Genomic DNA, 10107 nt, shown 5'->3' with positions numbered 1-10107 from the left:
CAACCATTTCTTTCATTCCATCATCATAGTATCCTTATCCAGCCCGCAGCCACTTCCTCTGTGTACGGCTTTTATAGCCAACTAAATGAAATAAAGTAGCTTGCTTATGAACCACATGGTTCCGGGTTCATTCCCACTGCGTAGCACCTTGGGCAAGTGTCTTCTACTATAGCCTTGGACCGACCAAAGCCTTGTAAATGGATTTGGTAGACAGAAACTGAAAGAAGCCCGTCGTTTATATGTATGTGTGTATATGTTTGTGTGTCTATGTTTGTCCACCCAGCATTGCTTGACAACCGATGCTGGTGTGTTTACAGCCCCGTAACCTAGCGGTTCAGCAAAAACTGTTCGGAGAAAATCTTTCCATTTAATTTTGCAAAAATGTCCTCTGGAATTTGGAGTGGGTGGCATGTCTTTAAGCAGTCATTCACTCTTATAAAGAAATCGGCACACGGCCTAATCCTATTATTTTTCTTTTTAATGCACACCGTGGGCGCCGCCCACTTAGAGTAATCTACCTTTTTAATGATTCTACTCTTTTCCAGTCTGTCCAACTCTTCATTTACGATTTCAATTCCCACGAACGGTACTTTTCTATTAGATTTAAATACAGGCACAGCGTTGATGCTTACTTGAAAAGCAGGCTTCAGTATTTTTACATAGACCTAAGTCCTCCGATAGTACTTGAAGAAACATATTTTTCAATTTTCTCTTCAATTCCTCAGACAATTTATTTTTAACGGGACAACCATTTATGTTTTTGCAGTAGAGACTTATTGGGAGGTGCCATAAGTCAAATAACTCCAACCAGTTTGTACCAAACAGATTGAATGAATATTTTTCCTTCGAGTGTTTCTCTTCGAAATGTGATGTCTGCACCCATTTCACCCATGAAGAATGGACTAGCTGAATTCTTATAAAGAGTAGCATATTGGTTGAGACAGAGAAGTTGTAAGAGTAACTGAGAGTTTGTGGAAGTTGTTGAGAGTTTGTATTTATTGGAGTATCATGTTTAGTGGAGTAATTTGTATGTGGTGTGAAAACAGTTGTGTTTATCTCCACTGTGTGAAATCTGTATATGCAATGTATTGAAGGATATAAAAATATACATACAAATATATATATATATATATATATATATAGATATAGATAGAAAAGGTAAGACAACAAAAGAAAGAAAGAGACCTTGATATTATGTAAATAGAGGAATTTATCTGTAAATAATGACAATTATTCGGTAGCCATGATAAAACTCTGAGTTTCGGATGCTGGGGCGGAAACCCATGCCGCCATCTCTTCAGTTAATATGTGTGTGTATATATATATATATATATATATATATATTTGTTATCTCCCACTTTCTTAGCTCTCCTGAAATAAGAATTTCTAACTTCCAGTCAGTCATTGTTATGATCGGCCATTATTATGATTGACCGTTGACTGAACACTATTCAATTTTTTTTCTCCGTGTTTTTCTCCTTGTCTCCGTATTCTTTCTGTTGAAGAGCGTAGCTCGAAATGTCAAAGACTTTCCGTATTCCCGAGCGTCATACTAATATATACTTTTGTTATTTACACCACCTGTCCTCGTCTGTTGTTATTTTTTGTATATTCTCCCATATATATATATATATATATATACACGTGTGTATATTATGTTATAAAATATTTTAAAGATATTTTAAACTTTTTAAATAATCATACTTTATATATTTATACATCTAGCTATTAATTCAAAATTATTTGGGCATATATCTTCTGTGATGATTTTTTGATGTAATGTTCCTGCTCTTATTTCATAATATAATATATAATCACTCTTATTAAATGTCTAAATATCTTTAATGTTTTAGACATTTCCCTACCAAGAGCACTTATTAGAAATTCAGTATATTGTATTCTCATTGAATATATTTGATTAATGATATACACATATGTATACATATATATATATATATATATATATATATATATATATATATATATATATATATATATATATATATATATATATATATATATATATATATATATATTACATTAGAGGAAAAGGGACTCTTGAAAACATTGCAGTTGAACTCTCAATTGACTGTCTGGCCTTGGGGGACAAATTCTCAATGCACAATACCACAGATATTGAAAACAATGATGAGCATGCTTTTGATTGAACTGTGGCTCTGTCGTGCCTTCTTCAGTCATGGAGATGAAGGGCTCTTCCATTATGATGACTGCTGCTTTGTCTTCAGGGTCATACCCATAGACTCAACTCTTGTTACTGGTGATGATCCTTGACATGAAGGATGAGTCATCAACAGCATGCTTATGGAGCTATTGACAAACATCGGTTTGATGTTCTTTCAGCTCGGTGGTCAGTGATCAGTCGGTGGGGGACAAACTTGGCAGAGACATGCTGCATGTTCAATTTAGGCATTAGGATTACCTGCACTGACTCATATGACAGACCAACAATATCAGCAATACAGTTCTATATTTAAGAGATGAGGAATTATGTACATTATTTACATTCAACGGATATTTGCCCTCATCTTTTTTGTTTTTAACACATTTCAGCTGATATACCCTCCAGCCGAAACATTGTGTTAACAACAAACAAGATGAGGACAAATATCCACTTAATGTAAATAATGTAATATCAGCAATGTCGTTGATTGTCCTCTGATGATCCTCATGCACAAGCTCATGAATTTTCTCCACATTTCTGGAAGTGACGTTCATGGCAAGTCTTCCAGACCACTCATTGGCTTCTGCTTTTAAAGTGCCTGTGTCACTCAAAACATTGCATACGACCCCATTGCCCAATCCCTGTAAGCTTGCTGAAGCATGCTCAATGTCTCTCTAGCAGGCTTCCTAAGCTTAATGCAAAATTTTACATTGGTTCTTTGTTCCAACTTTCTGTCCATGATAAAATTTCAGACTACAACATACACATGATCACAAGAACACAAATTTCACAATTGGCAAAGTAAGCACAGTGATGCTACTCAACACACTGCCTCGTGAATGTCACTGCTAGCTCGCACTGCACACACAACCATGTACTGCCATCTGTTGGCATGCTACAGAACTAGCCTGGGAACTTTTTGATACCACCTTGTGTGTGTGTGTGTGTGTGTGTGTGTGTGTGTGTGTGTGTGTGTGTTACTGGCTTCCTTCACTTTCTGTTTACCAAATCCACTCACAAGTCTTTGGTCAGTCCAGGGCTATAATAGAAGGCGTTCACCCAAGCTGCCACACAGTGGAACTGAACCTGTATTCATGAGGTTGAGAAATATGTTACATACACACACATCATCATCATTTTATGTCCATTTTCCATGCTGGTTTGGGTTGGATATATTAACAGAAGCTGGCAAGGCCAGGAGTCACACCAGGCTACATTGTTTCAGCATGATTTCTACATCTGTATGCCCTTCCTAATGCCAACCACTTTACAGAGTGTACTGGATATTTTTTACATGGCACCAGCACCAATACATTTTACATGACACCAACACCAGTGCTATATACATGGCACCATCACTAACAGGGTCACCAAGTAGCATTCAAGACAAAAAAGCAAAAGCCTCTCAACTGGAAGGTGACTTAGCATTGGGGGTAGATTAGCACTGAGGTAGGGGTGGCTTTGTGCCATCTGAGAGATTAACAGTACAGAGGGATGGAAACAGGTGTCTTGCTGTAGATACATGAATACCCCAGATGGAAAAGAAAGTTTGAGAGTAAAATAAGGAGAACAATAGTGAGAGAATTGATGGTGAAGATGTGTCAGGACATGCCCTCAAGGAACATTGAGGATAGGTGAGATAATACAGGGGTTTGGACTGGGTGAATGAGCAGGACAGAGGAGACAGTAGGAAATAATGGAGAGGCTCAAGGATAGTGACTGCAGTAGGTATGTGAGGGCATTGAGGGTGATAGAAAATGAGTGAGGTGTTAGTGATGGATGGAAAACAGTGCAGTGGGAGAAGGTGCATAAAGGGGAGTGATTGGTGGAGGCAGTAGACTGAGGGCGATAATGGGAAATGGAAGTGGTTTGGGGTGGGGAAGAAAAGTAACTGAGAAAGTCAGAGGATGTAGTATGTGCCACTCTGCTCTCAGATGATGTAGAAGTGATCCATATTAGGGGAAAGAGGATGTAGATGGGTGAGGCCAGGCCCCTCAGGAACAAGCATTACCAAGGTGGTATTAGGATATCAATTCTACTGTGGTGGGCAGGTCTTCTTAAGTACTGCAATGCAGCAGATATCTCAGTCCTTTGTCATCCCCTTTATAAGGCTCAGAATCTTGAGATCAGCCTTCAATACTTCATTCCACGTCCTCCTGGGTTTCCCTCTTCCAAAAGTTCATTCAATTTTAACTGATTGGTATTTCTTATGCAACTGTCCTATTCTATATGCATCACAAGACCAAACCAGCATAGTCTTCTTTATTGCACACTGCATCTATTTCTCCTTATACCTAACTTTTCTCTTAGTACACTACTGCTCTGTTACACATGTACACGGACATTGCACATCCAGTGGAGAATACCAGCTTCATTCCTCTCTAATTTCACATATCCTCTGCATTCAGGGCCCATGTCTCACACTCATGTAGCATTGCTGTTAGTATACATTACATCATACAGCCTTCCTTTTGCTTGGAGGGAGAAACCTATGGTTGCCAACAGAGGTAAAAGCTCTCTCTCTCTCTCTCTCTCTCTCTCTCTCTCCCTCTCTCTCTCCTTCTCTCTCTCTGTCTGTCTCTCTCTCTCTCTCTCTCTCTCTCTCTCTCTCTCTCTCTATATATATATATATATATATATATATATATATATATATATATATATGTATGTATGTATATATATGGCTGCATAGGGGCAAAGAGAGAAAACAAGAGAAAGTCAGAGTTCCCCCTGAAGTTGCTTCATTGCTTCACTGAGTTTCTGACTTTATACCAACCTACTTATCACTGGAACAAATGTACAAAGTGAGAATCTCAGAGAATCAATGGAGTTAATCATCAGTTCAAGACTTAAATAAGTATTGAATACATGCACGCGCACACACTTCATACATGTATATATATATATATATATATATATATATATATATATATATATATATCATCATCATCATCATCATCGTTTAACGTCCGCTTTCCATGCTAGCATGGGTTGGACGATTTGACTGAGGACTGGTGAAACCGGATGGCAACACCAGGCTCCAATCTAATTTGGCAGAGTTTCTACAGCTGGATGCCCTTCCTAACGCCAACCACTCAGAGAGTGTAGTGGGTGCTTTTACGTGTCACCCGCACGAAAACGGCCACGCTCGAAATGGTGTCTTTTATGTGCCACCCGCACAAGCCAGTCCAGGGGCACTGGCAACGATCTCACTCAAAAATCCTACGGGAGCTAGTCCAGGGGCACTGGCAACGATCTTACTTGGCTTGCCGGGTCTTCTCACGCACAGCACATTTCCAAAGGTCTCGGTCAGTAGTCATCGCCTCGGTGAGGCCCAATGTACGAAGGTCTTGCCTCACCACCTCAGCCCAGGTCTTCCTGGGCCTACCTCTTCCACAGGTTCCCTCAACTGTTAGGGTGTGGCACTTTTTCATGCAGCTATCCTCATCCATTCTCACCACATGTCCATACCAGCGCAATCGTCTCTCTTGCACACCACAACTGATGCTTCTAATGTTCAGCTTTTCTCTCAAGATACTTACACTCTGACGGGTATTCACATTGACATTACACATCCAACGGAGCATACTGGCTTCATTCCTTGCGAGCTTACGTATGTCCTCAGCAGTTACAGCCCATGTTTCACTGCCATGTAGCATGGCTGTTCATACGCATGCGTCATACAGTCTGCCTTTTACTCTGAGTGAGAGTCCCTTTGTCGCCAGCAGGGGTAAGAGCTCTCTAAACTTTGCCCAGGCTATTCTTATTCTAGCAGCTACACTTTCAGTGCACCCAATGCAAAATAAGAGGATTAGTCAAAACAATGCAACAATTTAATCCTTATTCTTTTCAATTATTTAGAATCTTACATGAATTAATTATGTATATACAAAGAAAAGATGTCTATAAGTATTAAGTTTTTCATATTTTAAAGGTGAATATAATATGGCTTGGAATACAGAGGTGTATTATAATGGTAACAGTAGCACATCTTTGATGCATGTTTATAAAATGAATTTCGGCTTCCTTAATCATTTCTGTTTAAGTATCATAACATGTTTGATTAAATATTTTTGAAGAAGCAAAAAAAAAACCTTTCATAATTGCCATTTAGCTAGATGACAGCTCCCTTGAAGATGATAGAAATCATGTTGTCATATTTATCATATGTAAAACTACAAAGTGAAAATCTATTGGGAAGAACTCTGATATCATTAATTTCCTTTGATAAAGGGATTTCATGATGAAGTGTTGTGCAACAAAACTTTTACAATATGCTTGTTAAAGCAACATACACATACATTCTCATATACATACATATATCAATAGATAGTTTGTATCGGAGAGAGTATGAAAGAAAGAAAGAAAGAAAAAGATACACGTCTATATAATTTTTATATCTGTATACATAAGGAAAAAGATACATATGCACAAATACACATGCACATACACGCACGTGTGTGTGTATATATATATATATATATATATATATATATATATATATATGTACATATAAGACATATGATATATGACATATATACACAAGTACACACACACATACCACACACACACATGCATATGTGCACTCACACACACACACACACATACATATACACACACATATTTCCATTCTACAGTGAAAATTATTATTATTAATGTTTTAAACATGACATCTATATGCATTTTTATAGCTTTTTAATCAAGAATTTCAAGGCCAATTCGCTTTCGTATTTAGAATTTATGGGAACATATTTTTATTTATGGGTAAATCAAAGACAAGCTAAAACAGATAAATAAAGAACCAATTCAATTTATTGAAGATGAACTCCTCTATAACACCATTTATGATTCAGAATATAGTGTAAGATATATAATAATAGGAGAAAGAAACTTGATTGAAATGTTTCTGTTATGTGATAATAAACCTTATTTTATAGTTTTATATTAATTCAGTTAGATGTTTACTTTACTATGTGTTATAAGGTGAACTACAAAAAATTGCATCCATTTTAGTTAACTTCTTTTAAATGCATGCATGCACACACACACACACACACACGCACACACACACATGCATGTGTGCACATCTCACCTGATGATTGCAATGACATGAAATTCAAGCTGCAAAAAAAAAACTCAGTTTCAAGACACATACTCTCTAATATGCATTTTCTCTTTTCCTTGTTTGTTTGACACAAATCACTCTTTGGACACACACACACACATACATATATATATGTAGTAGAGTATATATCCTGAAACCCAGCTGTATGAAAACAAAGGAGTGAAGACAACACAAAGAAGAGAGAAATCTCTTTAGTTTTGTTGTGGGTGAGAGAACTTCTCTAGTACTGGTGAATAAATGAAGACATCACAAGGGAGAGGACACTTTAGTTTTACCAAGAACAAGACAATCTCTTTAATGCTAGTGTTTTCTCAATAGATTTAGATTTTTAAATGATTTTCATTTAGCAACTGATTTTTCTTCTGTGTTACGCTGTTATGCTACATCTCTAGAGGCAGCATTTGATAATGGATGTCTAGACAAATATGATTTGAGAAAGAATTGCCCTACTGTGTTACAGCAAAGTCAACTATTTACCGTTACCTAAACAGTAAAAAAAGACCCTTATTGAACATGGGAAAGATGGACTAAACCCATCCAAACTCCAAGGTATCATGAGTGAATAAAAATGGTGATGGTATATGCTATTGATGCCAACACAAAAAGGATACATATTTAAGTTTAATAATAAACTATATAATCAAGTGAAGGGTGTAACCATTGGTTGTATTACGTAGTATTACTTAGCCACCATAACTTTTCATGGTAAAGTGGGATAAAAAAAACTCAAATGATAGCTAATAGAGAAATCTATATATTTAGTAATGTAGTTGTGTAATGTCGATGACAAACATTGTGATTATAACAACCCAACTAGATAACACCCAGGAAACAGAAAAAATACTATGGTAAAGATACAGCTCATAGCAATCTCCAACCACCAAAGTGACAAGATGATGTTCAATTACCCATCCACATCCCAATAAAAGACTACGAGTCCTAGGAACAGAACTATAGCTAGAAGTTATAAATCCATTCTCCAATTGCATTATATAAAATCTATGGCCAGTAAGCACCTGGTCCTCCAAAGCTTTCTATGTCAACAAGTGTCAAAATAAAAACCATGGTAGCAGACTTAGTAAGGATGATGAGAAATGTATTTTGTATGTCTTCATCTTGAGAACTGAGAAAGTGCATACAGGATTTCATCCACTACAGACAAATCTCTAAAGATAATCAACAAGATTGAATTAGAATATATAGAGGAGTTAAGAAAATGTTTGAACTATCGGCAATAATAATGGAAATGGAGTGTGCTTCATGCATTGAATCAAATCCTGGAACAGATTAAAAAAGGAAAAGAAAACAGCTAAACAAAAAAACTTCTGTTTATGATACCAATAAATTCCAATGTTCATTGATACTACACCCAAAGATAAACTAGTTCATAAATTTAGAAAAACACTACATAAAACAAAACTTAAAACTAAAGAAATAGAAAAAAACAGGCTGACCCATCAAGTCATCATTAGGTAAGTCATACTCATTTAAGACAAAATACCTCTCAACTGCAGAAGGTGAACAACCAGTCTAGAGATAAACTGCAAAACTAGAAATGAAGTGTATCATATGAGGTGCATGAAAAGGCAATGTAGGGACACCACTGCAACCTGATTAGGAGAAACAGCATGCAATAGAGGTGATAGACTTATAGAACACTGGTAAGAATACAATGAAATGAGATAGACAATTAAACTCTGCTATTCTATTTTTATCATTCTACTGTGTTTCCATACGAAAACACAATGGAATGGTAAAAAATATTGAAATAAAAATTTTGTCCAGACATCCAGAAGACCCAACATTAAGATAGATCAAGAATTATGAATACATTAAACAAATACAAACCCCACCAACCCTATACACATACTCAATAGAAAGAATGAATGGAATAACAGCATCCCATTAAATCACAACCCACCATCACATTAATACAAGAATATGGATACAATAAAACTGAAACTAGTAAATGCCAGTCACCACACGCACATTCTTATTTTGAAATCAACACAAGGAAGCAAATAAACAAATCAATAAATAAATATATAAAAATTAAAACCATACCACATCAGCTCACACGCTTACCTTTGAGATGTAACATAACAGCAGAATACGTAACAAAAATCAGTCAATAAATCAAAATCGTGTGAAACTCTAAAATCTATTGAGAAGGTAACAGAAATAGTGTGATGAGAAATTTCTTGGGGAAAGTAAAGAATCAGTAAACAGTGTGTTTATAGGCTTAGTTATATGACTCATCTAAAATACTACAATACTTGTTTTAACACATTTTCAAATCAAAATAAAATCAAAAGCAAACAAATATACGTGTGTGTGTGTGTGTGTGTAAAATTGAAGAAATTGAAGTCAAGAAGAATAAGTACGGTTGGACATTATTTATCATTCACTACACTTGTTTTGATGCAATGTAGCTTTCCTTGTTTGCATAATGAGATCTAGTTGTGCTTCCTCAGATGATATATGAGTGTTGTCTCCTTTAAAACAGATATATGCGTACATTAATGTATGTGAACACATAGTCTCCCATTCACATACATACACACGCGCTTGTGTGTGTGTGCACATATATCCCCACTTACACATACAAATGCATAAATATATACATATACATGCATATGCAGTCACACATAGATACAAATACTCATATGTACACATACAAATATATGCCTACAAACACACTCATATGGATATACATACATATACCCATGCACTCATGCATAAATACAAACACACATACATATATATATATATATATATATATATATATATATATATATAT

This window comes from Octopus bimaculoides, chromosome 6, assembly GCF_046866305.1.
Source record: "Octopus bimaculoides isolate indiv1 chromosome 6, ASM4686630v1, whole genome shotgun sequence".
NCBI classification, from domain to species: Eukaryota; Metazoa; Mollusca; class Cephalopoda; order Octopoda; family Octopodidae; genus Octopus; species Octopus bimaculoides.
The sequence above is the reverse complement of the archived record's forward strand: the minus strand, read 5'-3'. Positions refer to the sequence as shown.